The sequence below is a fragment of the Herpailurus yagouaroundi genome, unplaced genomic scaffold (genome assembly GCF_014898765.1).
Source record: "Herpailurus yagouaroundi ecotype Mexico unplaced genomic scaffold, PumYag 222, whole genome shotgun sequence".
NCBI lineage: Eukaryota > Metazoa > Chordata > Mammalia > Carnivora > Felidae > Herpailurus > Herpailurus yagouaroundi.
In genome coordinates this window covers 1,883,544-1,900,411 of record NW_024412453.1, presented here as the reverse complement: position 1 = coordinate 1,900,411, position 16,868 = coordinate 1,883,544, and the positions used below count along the sequence as shown (strand labels likewise).

The window sequence follows — 16,868 nt, the reverse complement described above, 5'->3', positions numbered from 1 at the left end:
CAACATCACGAATACGGGGCAGACCCCAAGCTTTCTCTGACTTTTGCTAAAGGGCTTTCAGAAATTGGTTTACTTAGCTGTGTTTAGCAGCCCCACACTTTCTCTTTGACTCAGCAAAGAGGGAGCAAAGCGCTGTTTTGGGCTTCCTTCCAGACTTGGAATTAGTTTGTTTTCTATCTTTTATCACAAACATCCTGCTGCCCTTTGCCAGTATTCCCGGGTAATAGAACCTTTTTGTTTTGTTATATTTTAATCTGCTTAGTGCATGTGACTTGTCTATCTGGCCCCACAAATCACCAGTTATCATCACAGTCAATGGTCTGTGTCCAGCCAATTTCACAGACAAACACCTCTCTCCTGGTCACAGTCCCTGACGTGGGGAACTCTGATTTACAAAGTCAATAAAAATGCATTCAGGGAATTACTGGGCCTGCTGGCTTAATAGATGAGATTAAAATCTCCAAGTTTAGGACAATAAGAAGTCATTTAACACACATAAGGTGGCAAGTGGGTTATGGAAATGTCAGCTGGCCAGGGTCAGGCACCACTGGAAGGGAATTTATTGGAAGACAAAACAACTAATTGATTAATTGCCTTCAGTGCCTTTCCCTGAATGAGCCAGGGCAACAGATATCATAGTGCATTTTGTTGGTCACTTTGGAGAACAGACAACTTTTCATAGTGGAAAATCATCGACAACGAGAAAAGTAGGGCATTTCATAAGGATTTTTTAAAATTGAAACTTTTCTCATTACCAAATGAATAAGTTTTCATTTCAGATGCTGTGGGTTGGCTCACCTGGAAAGTGGGGCTAGTCAGAGGGAGAAATCGGGCTATGATACAGTCGCAACAAAGGCCCCAGCCACTCCCATGGGAGCTGGGGAGCTGGGGAGCTGGGATTAAGACACCAGGCTTTTGTACGCCGGCATTGACCGGTCACTGGATGCAGATGTCCCCTGGAAGTGCATGTGTGACCCGGGTGAGGCCACTCATGCAGCTGAGGACAGTTCCTGGAACGTATCTTGGAAGCTTGGAGGAGTGCCTCAGTGCTGGAGGAGGGATCTGGCGTTTTCGAGAATAGAAACAAGAAGTGAAAATCACCCCAGATCCCACCCCCCTCAGCAAAGAATTCACTTTTTGGTATACATCTTCTCAACCTTCTCTATCCTACAGATCTATGTGTGTATGTGAGACGTGTATCGTGCGTGTATATACACATACACCCACAGACACACCCACATGTGGCTGAGCAAAGATGAGTCACACTATTTTATATCTTGCCTTTCTCCAAATATAGCATAAACATTTTTCTCTGTTTATATAGATTAAAATAGACACATCTAGCCTTTCAGCAATTTCATATCAAAGAATTTTCATTAAGTAATCTGACATGGATATACAAGATGTTTATTACGGGGCACCTGGGTGGCTCAGTCGGTTAAGTGTCCGACTTCGGCTCAGGTCATGATCTCACAGTTTGTGAGTTTGAGTCCCACGTTGGGCTCTGTGCTGACAGCTCGGAGCCTGGATGGAGCCCGCTTCAGATTCTGTGTCTCCCTCTCTCTCTGCCCCTACCTTGCTCATGCTTGCGCGCGCGCTCTCTCTCTCTCTCTCTCAAATAAACGTAAAAAAAAAAAAAAGGTGTTTATTACAGCATCATTTTTTTTTAAATTTTTTTTTTCAACTTTTTTTATTTATTTTTGGGACAGAGAGAGACAGAGCATGAAAGGAGGAGGGGCAGAGAGAGAGGGAGACACAGAATCGGAAACAGGCTCCAGGCTCTGAGCCATCAGTCCAGAGCCCGACGCGGGGCTCGAACTCACGGACCGCGAGATCGTGACCTGGCTGAAGTCGGACGCTTAACCGACTGCGCCACCCAGGCGCCCCTATTACAGCATCATTTATAATGGTTGGAAAACTCAGAATAACTCAATGTCTAACAAGAAGGGTCTGATTAAATGCAGTAGGAGATAGCTCTACCATGGCCATTATAATCAGAAGTCTATTTTAATAATGTGAGGAACTGCCCTCAACATATGGTGAAATATTGGGGAAAAAAAAAACAAAAACAAAAACTGGGATACAAAACATCAGTATTTAGTTCGGAAAAAATAGTAGAATATCCACCACAATGTTAACAGTGGTTATGGCTGAAGGATGGAATCACGAGTTCCTTTTGCAAACAGTAGTTAGCGTATGTGGCCAAATAGTTGATAAAACAAAATGGTAGACAATGCAGAGTTAGCTCTGTCTTGTTCCAGAAACCTCCATCTTCCCCATTTCTCTCCCTAAGGAGCAACCACTCTGAGCAGTTTCTTTTCCTTCCTTGTCGGAAAGTTCTATGTGATATAAACACCCACATACACACACGTGTGCGTGCGCGAAAGCAAGAATGTGCTACTCTGCATTCTCCCAACTTGGCATATGTTGGAGGCCTTTCTCAGTCACAACAGGGAGGTCAACTTCATTCTTTCAGTGCCTGAGTACTGTTTTCCACTCCCCACTACAGAGGGAGGTGGGTGCGAGTGGACGGCAAGTCCTGACATCACAGTTGACGTACAAGAGGTGTTTGTTGGGTGAACGAGCTTAGCCAAGAGGTGAGAGGGCTCCATTCCTTCCTGCCTCATCTGTAGGATGTGTCTCCTCATTATTTTCTGTCTCTTCTCCTTCCTTAGCCCTTTCCCTCTAGCCTTGAACATGTGAGCATCTCACACTCGAAGGAAGGAAAGAAGGAAGGGAGGGAGGGATGGGGGCAGGGAGAAGGGAAGAAAGGAAGGAAAATTAAAATACAAAATCTCCCTTAACTTCTCTTCTTCACTGCCATTCCCAGACAACTGACTGATACACCCACTCTGTGCTAGGTGTTCGAGGATATTCCAGTAAACAAAAAAATGTAAGCATTCCTGCCCTCACTGATTATATTCCGGTAGGAGGAGATAGATGCTAAACAAGGGTGTCAGATGCTGGTGTGATGGCCTGCCTCTCTGCAGACTGTTTTCCTTATCTAAGTCTCCTTGAGAGAGTCTGTTTTCCTCTGAGGGCACAGGTGGGCATCCCTGCCCTGGCCTGCAAGTTGTGGGCCAGAGGTCCCTGTGTCTTCCGCATCTTCCACTGGACCCTCTGCGTCCTGTGCTCCCTGCTCTCCTGTCAATGGTTCTAGAGCGAGGGCTGGCATAAACAGTAGCTACTCTTTTTTTTTAACTTAGAAAAAAAAAGTTTTTAAAAATTGTTTATTTTTGAGAGAGAGAGAGACAGACAGAGCGTGAGTGGGGGAGGGGCAGAGAGAGAGGGGCAGGATCTGAAGCAGGCTCCGGGCTCTGAGCTGTCAGCACGGAACCCAACGCAGGACTCGAATTCACGAACCACAAGATCATGACCTGAGCTGAAGTCGGGCGCTTAAAGGACTGGGCCCCCGAGGCGCCCCAACAGTAGCTACTCTTAATTACACACCAAGTTCTACGTGCCTGGTGGTGCAATAAGTATTTGACAAGTACGACCATGCACGAACCTTTGGAGGTAGTACTATTATTGCTTCTGTTTTGCAAACTGAGAGAACTGGGAGCCACAGAGAAGAGGGGGGTCAGCATTTGAACCATGGTGGGCTAGCTTGGGTGTCCTTATCTCTCCTGGGACACTCTACGTAATTGTCCACAGGCAACCTTGCTCTTTCTTTTTCAAAGTTGGGAATCCTACTTTTTTGGATAAATACACCCAGGATCATTTATTATTTTTCACTCACTGGCTCGTGATTTTTTGCAACTGTTAAATTGTCAAGTCATTTAGCGTGTATTCCTAGCACCTCCTCTTTCCAGAAACTTTCTAGGCATTAAGGGACACAAAGATTAGGATGGACCAGTCCTCTAGTGAATCCCGAGGTGACGATGTGCACAAATGACCACAATAGACTGCAGATTGGGTTATTTAACATGTAGAGTAAGAATGACAGCGGATAACATTTACTGAGCAGTAACATTTACTGAGCAGTAGCAGTATTCTCGTCATCGTGTTAAACACTTTACAGGCCTTTTGCCTTGCATGAGTCTCCTAAAATCCTGAGATTTTACAGATGGAGAAACTAAGGCTTAGAGAAGATCAGTCCTCTGCCCGGGAAAGTGTTACTAGAATGTAGGAAGCCCAGTTAAATGTAAATTTCAGACGAGCATGTCCCATTCTTACTGTAAAAACAATTATTCATTGTTTATCAAAAATTCGTAGTTAGCTGTGTGTTCTATGTTTTCTTTTGGTAATCAAGCTCAAGGTCATCCAAGTGGCATTTGGACCCAAACCTGTCTGACTTAGAGACGAATCAGGTACCGTAACTGAACGCAAGGTCAACAGGCAGCATGCTCCCAAATGCCCCCTCAAAGTCATATTCTTCAGACCCTACTGGCCTTTTAGGGCCAGGGTACCGGAATGTCACAGGCCCTCAGAGAGGTTAGCGGTGCATGTGCGCGTGTGTGCAAGCGCCTGCAGGGATGGACGCAGGAGGGAAGGGGGAATCTTCCCACCTTTGCCCTCCAGGTGCAAGAAGACAGCAGCTAAGCAGTGAAGTGAGTGGCTCCTATCTGGGCTGCTCCTTCCAGAGGGAAATCAATGATTTAGTTAAAGCCTCACATGCCCTGTGCTGCGGATTGGGGCCATCCCGGTGGAGCTGCTCTGCAGAACCTTTTTATAAACCAGCAACAATTTACACTCCAAATGAAGTCCTAATAAACTGCCACTGCAGCTCTGCCAGGAGTAGGCCGGGTAAACACTTCCTTTTAATAAAACACACGCGCTGTGGTCTCAGCAGGGCTGAGACAGTTGTGCCTTGAGTATCCTGGCCTTGCAGCCTGGGCCCAGGGGGCCGGGCGGGGCAGGGCCTGCAGGCCCATTTGTGTGTGTGTGGGGGGGGTTATCTGCTCTTATTCACTGGGTCTGTGCTCCTGGTCTCTAGGTTCCCAGGGTGGGAGGGGCTTCGATTTCAGCCAGGACAGTCACACACTAGGTGATGGAACTCCGGTGTTTCCCATTGATGCGCCCATGATTCCTCACTGCTGTTCCAGAGGGACCATGCGGCATGACTATTAGGAACTCCGGCCTGGAGACAGACTGGTGGATTCATGTACCTTCTCCTGGCTGTGTGACCTTGGATTCCTTGACTTAATCTCTCGGTGCCTCACTTTCTCATTTATAAAATGGGAATAATAATAGTGCCTATCATTCAAAGCTGTGGCACAGTGCCTGGCATAGAGTAAGTGCTTGATAACAACCGTTACTGTGATTTTATTATTAAAATGACAATATAGGGGTGTCTGTGTGGCTCAGTTGGTTAAGCGTCTGACTCTTGATTTCGGCTCAGGTCATGATCTCACAGTTTCAGGGGTTCGAGCCCTGCATTGGGCTCTGTGCTGGCAGTGCAGAGCCTGCTTGGGATTCTCTCGCTCTCTCTGCCCCTCCCCCACCTGCGCGTGCGCGCGCATGCGCGCTCTCTCTCTCTCTCTCTCAAAATAAATGAATAAACTTAAATAAATAAAATGACCATATATATATATAATGACTGTGCAGTTCTTAGCACATAATAAATGCTTAGTAAATGGTATAATATTTGTACTATTATATTTAGGATGATTGTAAGTATTAATAAGCTATCAGAAAGACCTTTATAACTTCGAGACCAAATTACATTGCTGTAAACTCTACCTGTTGCCCTAACTCCATCCTCTTGAAGCTAAACAGAGTAAACTCAATCCTGACAACCCTCAAGCATTTGCCCTACTCGCTCCTAAATGTACACCTTTCGAAGGGGCACTTTCAAGTAAAAGTCCACCAATTCCTTCAGCTACTCAACCAGACATCCTCCTTCCTTTCCTATGAAGGCCCATGTTTAAAATGGGGACGATAATGCTTATCTTCCAAGAGGGAATAAGTTCATGTGTCTTAAAGCTCCTAGCATGTATAGCACACAGTAGGTGCCGTTCCCTCCTGTCCCTCACCTAAGAGCAGAGTATCATTGTCCCACTTCCCAGGAGCCGGTCTCGCTAATAGCTATGAACACAGGCTCTGGAGTCAGATTGCTTGGGTCCACACCTGGCTCCATCACAGCTGTGTGACCTTGGACAAGCTACTTAACCTCTCCTTGACTCACTTACCTCGTCTGTAAAATGGGAATAAGAGCACTGTGTGCTTGTGTTGATTAACTGAGATGATCCAGGCAAAGCACTAGAACAGTGCTGGTATATAGCAGGCGCTCAACCAGTAGTCTTAGGCTATATTCTTCCAGGTGAGCCACACACACAGAACACAGAACTTCAGGTAGTATCAGGACCAGGCAATATTCCTTCACTCTTTCTTTGAGCCCTGCGTCAGCCCACCATCCTTGGCCAGCCCCTCCAGTAGTAGCTTATGGCGTTGTCCACACACGCTACCATTAAGCATCAACACTCTTATCTTAAAAAAATTGTTTTTTAAACATTTGTTTATTTTTGAGAGACAGAGCGTGAGCAGGGGAGAGGCAGAGAGAGAAGGAGCCACAGAAACTGAAACAGGCTTCAGGCTCTGAGCTGTCAGCAGAGTCCAACGTGGGGCTCAAACCCATGAACTGTGAGATCATGACCTGAGCCGAAGTCGGACGCTTAACAGACTGAGCCACCCAGGCGCCCCTACCAACACTCTTATCTTGTCCTTCACCAGCTGTTACTTCTCTTGGACTCATGTACAGGCCTTCGCATTGATCCCTATTCATTTCCACCCTGCCAGCTCTGTGCTGTGATTCCAGTTGTTTAGGAATCTTTGGGGTGCTCAGTCTATCATCCAACATGGGCCAGCGTTCCTCGTATCCTGGCTTGTGGACAAAGTGGATGTTATAAAACCAGGAAAAAGAGCCAGAGCTCATAGTTGACTTAAGTTGCTCCTTGCCTCTGCCCAGAATTCATGCCCCATTTTTTGGCAACTGTATTTCAGTATTGCTTTTGGGAACCACCTCTCTGCCGCAGCATGTGGTTTTGGTGGGGTTGTGAATCAGGGTATTGGTGAAGGGTACAGATCCCAGGCTGGGCCAGTCAGATTCTTTCTCTGGAACCTAGCTATTGAGAATGACACAAGGAACCTTCCTACCCATGAAAAAGAAAAAGAAAGAAAGGAGAAGAAAAAAAAAAAAAAGCTGGTTCACCCTCAACACAACGGCTTGAAGAGACTGTCTACTAGATCCTATTCTGTGGATCCTTAGCACTACCTTTTCCTGTCCTGTTGGGAGTTCTTGAGCTTTTCCTCTGGCATATAGCCGGTATTTATTGCCATAAGAATGCGGTGTGCCAAACTGTGACAAATTATATCCTCCCCAAATTCATAGAGTTCAAGTCCTAAGCCCCAGGACCTCAGAATGTGATTGCATTGGGAGACAGGGCCTTTAAAGAGCTGATTAAGTTAAAATGAGGTCATTACAGTGGGCCCTCATCCAACCTGAATGATATCCTTATAAGAAGAGGAAATCCGGGTACACAGAGAATCAAGGCATGCGTGTGCGCAGAGGAAAGACTACACGAGGACACAGCCATCCATAGCCATCTGCAAACCAGGGAGAGAGACATGTGCTGACACCTTGATCTTGGACTTCTGTCCTCCAGAATTGCGGGAAGATACTTTTCTGTTGTGTAAGCCACGCAGTCTGTGGCAGGTTGTCATTGCAGCCCTAACAAGCTAATGGACAACCCATCCCAAAATTCAGTGACTTAAAACACTAGGCATTTATCCAGCTCATGAAACTGTGGACCACATAGGTGGTCTTCCGGTAGAGACTCCTGGTAGGTCCGCTCCTGAATCTGCAGCTAGTTGAAGGTTCACAAAACAACTACTGGTGCTTGCTGGACTCTCATATCTCTGGGGGGTCAGCTGGGAACTGATTGGGTTCCAGGTGACTTCTGTGGGACAAATGGGGTGACCCAGCTGTATCCAACATGTCTCATCCTTCAGCAAGTCACCAGGGCATGTTCACAAGATAAAGACAGAGGAGCAGGGGAAAGAATGGGAAGTGCCAATGCTTTTTCAAGCCTGTCTTCGTGTCACAGCTGCTAGTGTCCATTTGGTCAAAGCAAGTTACAGGGGCGGGAGGAGCCTCATATTAAAGAGTGTGGATATGGGGGAAGGGTGAAGAATCAGAGCTATTACTGAATCAACTGCATGCCATGAACTAGTTCAGAGCCTTCTGATGAGTTTATTTGCCCCTCAGAGTTGGTTTTTGTTGCTTGAGATTAAAGAACTTTCACTGATGCAGAGCCGGGAGGTAGAATGGACATGTATCTACATCCAAGTCTTGGAAGCCAATGGAAGAGAATGGTTCAAAATGGAAGCCAAACGTTGACTGGAAGTCAAGTGATAAAAGGACTAAGAAAGGCCCATTGCATTTACGAGCCAGTAGATTATTTGTCACCTTAGTCAGAACCGTTTCTATGGAGAAGTGGGGGCAGAAGCCAGATCAGCGAGGGTGAAAGGTTAAGAGGGGGATACTGTGAGTGTGGACAACTTTTTAAAGGATCTCATGCCATATAAAGTCTGGGGGAGGATGTGGGGTTATGGAAGGTTTTCAAATTTGCTTTTATAGAGGAGGAGAAATCGAGAAAGGAGCCAGTGGGGTCCAAAGTCTAATTCTAAGCAAGTGAACTAAGGGTGAACTAGCCCAGCCTCCACTGGAGCAGGTCCATGGATTCTCGTTACTCCCGTCAGCTTTGACTTCCTTGTGTCAGCATCTAGGAGCCTGTCTGATGTCCTCACGGGGACGGCCTATCTTCACCACGGATCTCCTCTGTCTCTGTCATATCGCACCATGTGAACATTGTCCCACCCGCCCCTTCACCACCCCCAGGAGAAGCCCCCAGAGATGAGATCCAGGATACCAGTGGAGTGGTGGTCACATTCTTATGCTCTAGAGGGGGTTATTTGAGGTGATTTGACTTCCAGCTTGACTGCCCCCCCATCATCCATCCAGTTGAGACAGTCATCACTGACACCCCAGTTACATGGAAATCCTGGTAAACTCAGAAGATCAGGAAAAGAAAACTTACCTCTTACATAACTAAATTATATCTGGGGCACACACAGCCTGTCTTGAGGGTGAGGTGGAATGGAAGCCAATTCCAGGGAAAAGAATTGCGGAAGGAAGAATAACACTCTAATTGGAGTCTTTTGCCAGGGCTGGAGTCAACTCAGGGAATTAATAGGGACTAATCCAATTCTGCCACTTGCTGTGTGACCTTTCACTTGTGAATTGACCTCTCTGGGCTTTCTCTTCATAGGATTATGAGGATTGAGTACAATTCCATTTTGTAAGGTAGCACGATGCCTCCCGAATAAATTCCTTTCTCTTCTTTCATCCACTGTTCAGTTGTTAAATTATTGTCTCTCACTTCCAAACCCAGCCCTCTTTATCCCTGTAGTGCTGGGATCAGGACTTGGCCACCACATTTCTGCGGTGCCAGCTGCTCCAAGTTAGGCTCTGTCCATAGGGGGCGCTAGAGGCGGGGGGGAATTGAGGAGCTGGAAGAGGGAAGATCAGACTTGCTTCTTCCTGTTCCCTTGCACATTTCCTTAACAATACTTCTCTGGCTGGGATCCAGTCTGTAGCTTTTCACGGAACCAGTCTGATCTGAGAGTCCACTGACTGGCCAGCATCCCAGATTTGGGTTCCAGAACCATGGGGTCCTCCCGAGCCTGCTGAGCCTTAGTAATTCCAACCTCTTCCCTTGTTGCCCCAACTGGAGTGGTGGTGGCTGCTCTCCTGCGGCGGATGTCTCTGTAATGCCTTGGAGTTAGCTTTTTCCTGTTTCCTAGTTTCCCACTTTATGCCTCTTTAACAGTCCTTATCCTAAACCCCCAGTCACTGGTCTGGCTCCTGCCTTCTGACTGGATCCTGACTGATAACCCCCCCCTCACAGATCCTCATCCAAAGTGCTACCACGGGATCAGTCCCCTTGTCCTGAGTTGTCTCTTCCCTGGTACCCCCGTCAGTAGGATTTCTCCCATTGTACAGATGGCTGGACCTGGCTGTGTCTGAATGCACTGAGGCCTTTGTTAAGACACTTTGTGGGGGCCCCACCTCTAGAGAATCTGACTCACTCGGAAATCCTGAGGCGGGAATCTGGGATCCATATTTTTAATAATTGCTCCTGGTTTGGGAAATCACTTTTGTGCAGTCAGGGACCAGGTGTTTTTGTTTGTTTGTTTGTTTGTTTGTTTAATCTTTGTTCCCACGACCTTGGCCCTTTGCAGGCCTCCACAGGAAAGCTTGTTGAATGAGTGGATAGATGTGTGTCTGCACTATTTGTAGCCACCTCCTCCCCATGGGATCAAGGACCAAGGTGAGTTGCAAATGGTTTTTGTTTTTCTGTTAGGTGCAAGAACGTGTAATGGTGATCAGTAGAAGAGAAAGCATGCTCAGTCCCGGTTGCTGCCCAGGTAAGATGATGGACGGAAGATGCAATCCTGAAATGTCTGAAAAGTAAAGTTAGCAAATATTTTGAGAAGGTCTCCTGTAAAATAATGAATCATTGTTTTCAGGAAGTACTGAGGTCATCCCTTTAGATGGCAGGCTCTGCTAAACTTGTGCTTCGTGAGCTGATGTGAACAATTTGCGAAGTTTTAAATAATTCTGGTGCAAAAGTTTTTGTTTTTTTTTTTTCCCTCCCAGAGTTTTATTTCACCTGAGGTACTGGATCAAATGAAAACAGATTACTAGTCCCTTCATCAGTAAAAACTGGTTTGGAGACAGCTGTTGGAAAGCTCATTATGACATATGGGGAAAGAGGCTGGGTTTTTACTAGTTTACTTCGAAGAAGGGAGAAAAGCCATGAAGGGCTAAGTCTTAACCAATATACGATACTTATCTCCACATTAAATAGATAATGCTTATGCAAGACTTGTTCTAGTTATATTAAATTATATCAGTAAGAAAATATCTGATATGGTGTTACCATCCTCAGAAGGAGTGGTTCCTGAAGATATAACCTGAAGATATATCCTGAAGATATAATCGTGCAGATTGGTCTGAAATTGGTCAACCCCAGAATGCAGAGCCCCAGGAATAATTATGCTAGTTATGGGTACCTAGATAGTATAAGGGCAGAAATTCTCAGTTGAGGTTAGCTAGAAAGTCTCTACTTAGCAAGCTTGATGGGAGGAGAGACATGTGTTAAAGCATATTCATTGACCCATCTATGGGGCCATTGACCCAAGAATCAGTTTCTTATTGCAGTGTCCAGTTTCCTATTGGGAGGAGGCTTAGGACTACAGGACTGTGGTCACTGCCTGAGGGACACCATGGGAGTTGGGGAAGACACAGTCTTCTGAATGGAGCTAAGTCCACATGGCCAACCAAGTCAACGTGTGGGAGAGTCCATTGGGCTTTTCTGACCTGGCTATGTGCATAAGAGAAAGCTCAAGGCGAAGCCAAGAAAAAGGAATGTGTAGTATGCTTGAGACAGAAGAAAGAAATGGTAAGAAATAGCCCCAGGGCCCAAGCCTTTGGCTGAGGGGAAATCTGAAAGGCATCATTACCCTGAAACAAAGGAAAGGGGGAATATGATCAGTTAGAGGCAAGATATTTGGGTAGACTCCACAGGTGGATGAAGGGTAGCACATCATTAGGCTGTAGAACTGGCACAAAGGCCTAAGTCCTCTTAGACAGGATTTAACCTGCAATGTAAGGACTCATGTTTGCTTCTGATAACAGTCTTTGTCCAAGCAAAGGAGTGTGGGCACAGCTAGCTCTTCCCTGACGCAAAACAAGGGCCTGACAACCTGCTCTGGCCCCAGAAGATGAAGCTGTTGCTCTAGACTGGTCTCAGTTTGCAGTTTACCTACATTTGAAAACACGAAAGTTCCTGTATATCAGTACTTCTGAGGGATGCCTGTCAGGGGGTGGTGGGAAACAGTTCAGTTGCAGAAGCTTTTGAGCTGGGCATCGCTGAGTATTTACTTAGAACAAACAAAGCATTTATGATGCAGACAAAACCAAACCAGAGGCATGAGCTGCGTGATGCTGTGGCCACTGTGAAGTGGCCTCCCTGCCGGGCTTGGGCGTGGAGGCTCACAGATCCTTCCCACCAGACCTCGGCGACTTCCTGGCCCTGCCCTGCCCATCCCTACGCGACCTGTTCATTTCTACCAGCTCACAGAATCCGGGCTCCAAACTGCAGGAGTAGTTGCCATGGCACTTTACCAAGGAACACAGATCAATTTAAGAAAAGCAAATTACCTGGGGGTAGTGAGTGATAAGAAAATAATAAGGTTATACGTGTAATTGGGCATTTTTACTAGCTGATGCTGGTGCAGAAAACACTCAGTCTCTCCCTAACCACCTTGTGCCTCCTCCTTGCCCCGATCTCTCCATATCCAGTCATACCCATAGAAGCTTGCTCTTAAATGGGAGGAGAAAGGAGTGTGGTAGGGGACAATGGAGGGAAGAGAAATCTCCTGTTCCAGAGTTAGGGGTTGGATTTAGGAGCTGACAGAGCTGTGGAAATGACAATTTAAGAAACTCTAGACTGAAGCGTATTTTCTCCAAGTCCTCGGGTCACAGGGTGTTGCCTAGAATTGGGAAGAATGCCTTCCTCTTTATTCTTGCAAAGAACCCAGAACCACCTGGGACCCTGAGTTTTGGAGGTGTTAGATGCACCCAAAGACAGTGCACTTGGCATGGACATTTTCGGGTGGGGAGACCCCTTCAGGCATCTCTGTTGACACCAAATGTGGACACGTGGGAGCCACATAGGGAGAAAGAGGACAGCAGATCTGCAATGGAGGTGGGAGGGGGGCATCCCACCAGGGACCCCGAGAGAGAAAGGACAAGAGAATGAAGTCCCGCTTTCACAAGCATGGTGCTCTTGAGCCAACTGATGCCCATGCCTAAACTTTTATGACCTGGAGAGACCAGGGCAGAGCACATTAATTAGATTATACAACAAGACACAATGTGTAACTTGTGACCCACCAGTCCTAGCCAGGCCTGGGCTCGTTCAGTTGTCTCTGGAAACGGAAACTGAACCCCACGATCAAGTAACAAGGTTGAAGCTCATTTCCATGAGGCCAGGTTGAGTTGCTCAATACGAGTTTAGGGTTTGGTTTGTACGGGGTGCAGTCACCCAAATCCTGCTTGTGGAATCTGGGCATACCTGGACACAGGCCAGATGTTTGCCAAACACCTGTGCTGTGGATACTTCTTTTCTGGACTTCCCTAGATCACTTATTCAGTCCACAGAAGTGGATCTCAGCAGCTGTGTTCCTGCCTAGTGATCCTGACCCCCTCCCAGCAATAGCTGATAGTCTAGGGGTGGACACTTGCCCCAAGCTAGACCAATCAGCTTCTTCCTCTGGGAATTTGGAATTTTCTATGGACAGAGGTCAAAGGTCACACTCCATTCAGGGTAATGCTCTACTTGCACACCAGTCAAACAGGGTCTTGGGGGTCTTGTTCAAGCGCAGCTTCTGGTTTAGAATGTCGGCGGGGGTGGGGGCTGAGGTTCTGTGTTCTAACACTTGCCAGGTGACACCTGTGCCACTGGTTCTCAGACCACATTTTGAGAAGCAAGGACCTAGATGGCATACTCTTTTTCCCAACAATTATTTTGATCATATACTCCAGTAGGTGTGCATTTATTTATTTATAAATTATACAAACATAATAGTGTTATGTGTATTGTAAAGCAAATAAAAATAGGAAGAAGTTAAAATGAGATAAAACTAAATAGAAATTTGAGTATTTTCTTCCTGTATCTCAGGGGATGGACTTGTCACTCCCAAAGGTGTGTATACACCATTTTGGGGGGTCACTGCTCCAGAGGGAAGGTACACATGCCCACTTCTGGGAGCCCCCAAATGTTCCTGGTTCCTGTCCTTGCCAAGGACTGGATACCCAAAGCCTCCATTGATTCCCTGATACCCCAGCAGCTTTCCAGTGACTTACCTAGTGTGTTTCTGTTACTTGTGTGCCCCCCAAATTCATATGATGAAACTCTAATCCTCATGGTACTGGGAGGTCAGGGTAAGGTCCAAGAGGAAAGAAGGGGCACTTGAGAAATGGAATCAGGGAGCGGATAGGCTGTGGAGCATGAAATTGGTCAGGGCCAGCAGTTTAGGGCTGGGGCCCTGGACAATGCGGGATGTGCGAGGCCTCTTTTCATGCTTTGTGCTGCGTATGGGGATGGACAGCAGCAGCAGCCAGCAGGGGAACCTGCCTCTGTTCTACAGGACACCCCTAGTGCCAGCCCCCTCCTTTTAGCCCTCATAGTCAGGGAGGAGATATGGGAAGACCCCCTCTCTAATAGAATTCTCTGGAAGGGCGCCTGGTAGGAAGGGACATTAATTTGGTACTAATTCCATAGGAGGCAGACTGGTATGAAAGAAAATGTGAAATCTAAAAGGTGAACAAACATATGAAGAGATTCTCAAATTCATTTAATAATAAGAGAAATGTAGATTAAAATAATAAGATATCCCTTGACATCTGTGGACTGGCAAAATTACAAAGCTAGATAATGCCAAGTGTGGGTGGGGAAGGGTCGATCCAGGAGCCTTACGTCCTGCTGAAGAAAATGCACCTGGCAGCACCATCGGGTGGAGTGTTTGTAGCCTACACCAGCAGGCCTGCTCCCAAAGGAGGGGACATGGACGAGAATGTTCCCCACAGCATTAATTGTGGTGGCAGTCTCCGTGTCTGTCACCGCGAGGGTGGAGAGGCAAAGCCCAGAGACTGTGCATCCCTGAGATCACACAGAAAACAATACGGATGGATCCTAAAAACATGGGGCTGCGTTGTCTATGGTGTGGGGGAGGGAGTGGGCTTCAAGGAGGACAAGGTTCTCTTCATGAGAGCCAGGGAGGGCCTACACAGACCAGTGGTGAGCATAGGTTGAAAAGAAAAGAAGAAAAATACAAGAAAAAAGAAAACGTGTTTCCTAGCTGAGACCTCGTTAGGTGTTTCTTCCATAGAATAATAACGGTGAGCATTCAGAACGTTGCCTTTTGGTTCAAGGTAAACCCGGAGAGTAACATGATGGCTGAGGGCTTTCTCTGTCATCACCTTTATCCCCCTCCCCCTGATACACACACACACATGTGCACACACTGTTTCTGGAAAGCTACGGCTTCCTAGCATCCCATCTCTGTCCTAACACATGATGTGGACTTGTCTTCCTGGGAGAGAATTCTGACTAGCCAGTCAAGTAAATCAGTGGTCCCACTGGATACTGTAACTGTGTCTGTTCCCACGGCCCTCCCCAGACCTGTCTTACCCTCATCTTTCAGAGTTGAGGACTGGGAATCTGCATTCTTGATTGGTCTAGATGGTAAAATTAGTATTTAGCATCACAGGTGATTCTGGTCACCTGGTAGGTTTGGAAACTAAGGAACTAGCCCGGGCTTCTCAACCTGGGCTGCCCAGCAGGATTACCAGGAGAGCTAAAGACCAACGAACAAAACACCACCACCAACAAAAACTGGTATCTGAGCCTCGTACCTGACCAATAAATAGGAATCTTTCTGCTATTTGTGGGGCTCAGGAATTGTGTCTTGAACCTTCCTAGTGGATTCTACTGTGCAGCCAGTATTGGGAGCCACTGTCCCTGGGCACTGTTTCATTAACTTCCCTGCTGGTGTGAATCGTCTGGGGGGCTTGTCAAGCATACAGCTTCCCAGGCCCTTCCCCTAGACATCCTGATACCTGTGCATCGGGTGGCAGCCCAGGAATTTGTGTTTCTAACAAGTGAGTGGCTTGACCTTACGTACCATAGTGGGACAAACAGTCCTTTTTGTTCTCTGTATGGAAAGGAGTTCCCTTCATTTTTACCTCCCCCTTCTCCCTGTTTCCAAAATCCCTGGACAACAGCCCTCACTTGGAAGAAACAGGCACAGTTTTGGACACATGTTTTGTAGTCCATGTGCCCAAGTTCCTTGCTGAGTCCCAAGTACCTAGTCATCAGAGATGTGCTTCTTTCTGCAGCTTTGTCTTTGTCCTTTGCCTGTAGCGGCCTTCCTCTGCATTTGTCTCCCACACCAGGCCTGCATTTCCTGGAGCTGCAGGGGAGACGCTCCTGACCTGGAGATCTCCCAGGCATGGAGTTTGGGAGGCAAGGTGATGTGCAGGGACTATTGCCACATACTGGGGGGTTCCCAAGATGCTGTCTGTCTAGCCCTCCTGGTTTGTACGCTGTCATCAGTTCTTCCTTGAGGCCATCAGGTGAGGGCTCTGGATCGAACACATTCTCATCAACCAAAGCATCTGAGAGATCCTGTTGTTTCATAGGACCAGAGACCCTATTTGAGGCTCCTTTTGCCATCATTTGCAGTATCTCTTGACTTCATTTCTATTTAGGTTTTCAGTATGCATGATACGTACAGGGCTGCTCCCTCTCCCAAATGGGCAAAAGACACAAACAGTCAAATTATATGAGACAGAATACAAGTAGCCAATAAACAAATAATAATACTACTAATAAATGCAAATAAAATTATAATAAAATGTTAAGTTTTTACTTGGTCTGGCAAAGATTAGAGAATAATAACAGTACATGTAGTTGGCGAAGTTGTTGTGAAACAGGCATTCGCATTAGTGGGGACCATGAATTGGTCTGACAACTTTCGAAGACAATCTGGCAGTAGCTTTCTGAATTTAAAATATACATATCATTGAGAAAGGAATTCTATTTCGAGTAATTTACTTTATAGAGCTATTCACAAAGGTATGCCAGCATATCTTTATATGTATCTTTATACATATCTATCCATATCTATATCTGTATGTGCATCTGTATCTGTGTGTGTATGTGCAACTGTATGTATCTGTGTGTGCATCTGTATCTGTCTGAGTGTAGATACAGATGTGGGTATTTAGTACAGCCCTT

The 16,868-nt window shown here is 46.5% G+C and overlaps 1 long non-coding RNA gene across 1 annotated transcript in view; it reads left to right on the top strand.

The window, feature by feature from the left end:
* Positions 1–10,543, top strand: part of LOC121019388 (uncharacterized) — a 96,432-nt gene extending 85,889 nt beyond the window's left edge. Inside the window, exon 4 of the long non-coding RNA XR_005785561.1 lies at positions 10,365–10,543. This is a non-coding gene — a long non-coding RNA (uncharacterized LOC121019388). The remainder of the gene's footprint in view (positions 1–10,364) is intronic.
* The last annotated feature ends 6,325 nt before the right edge of the window (positions 10,544–16,868 follow it).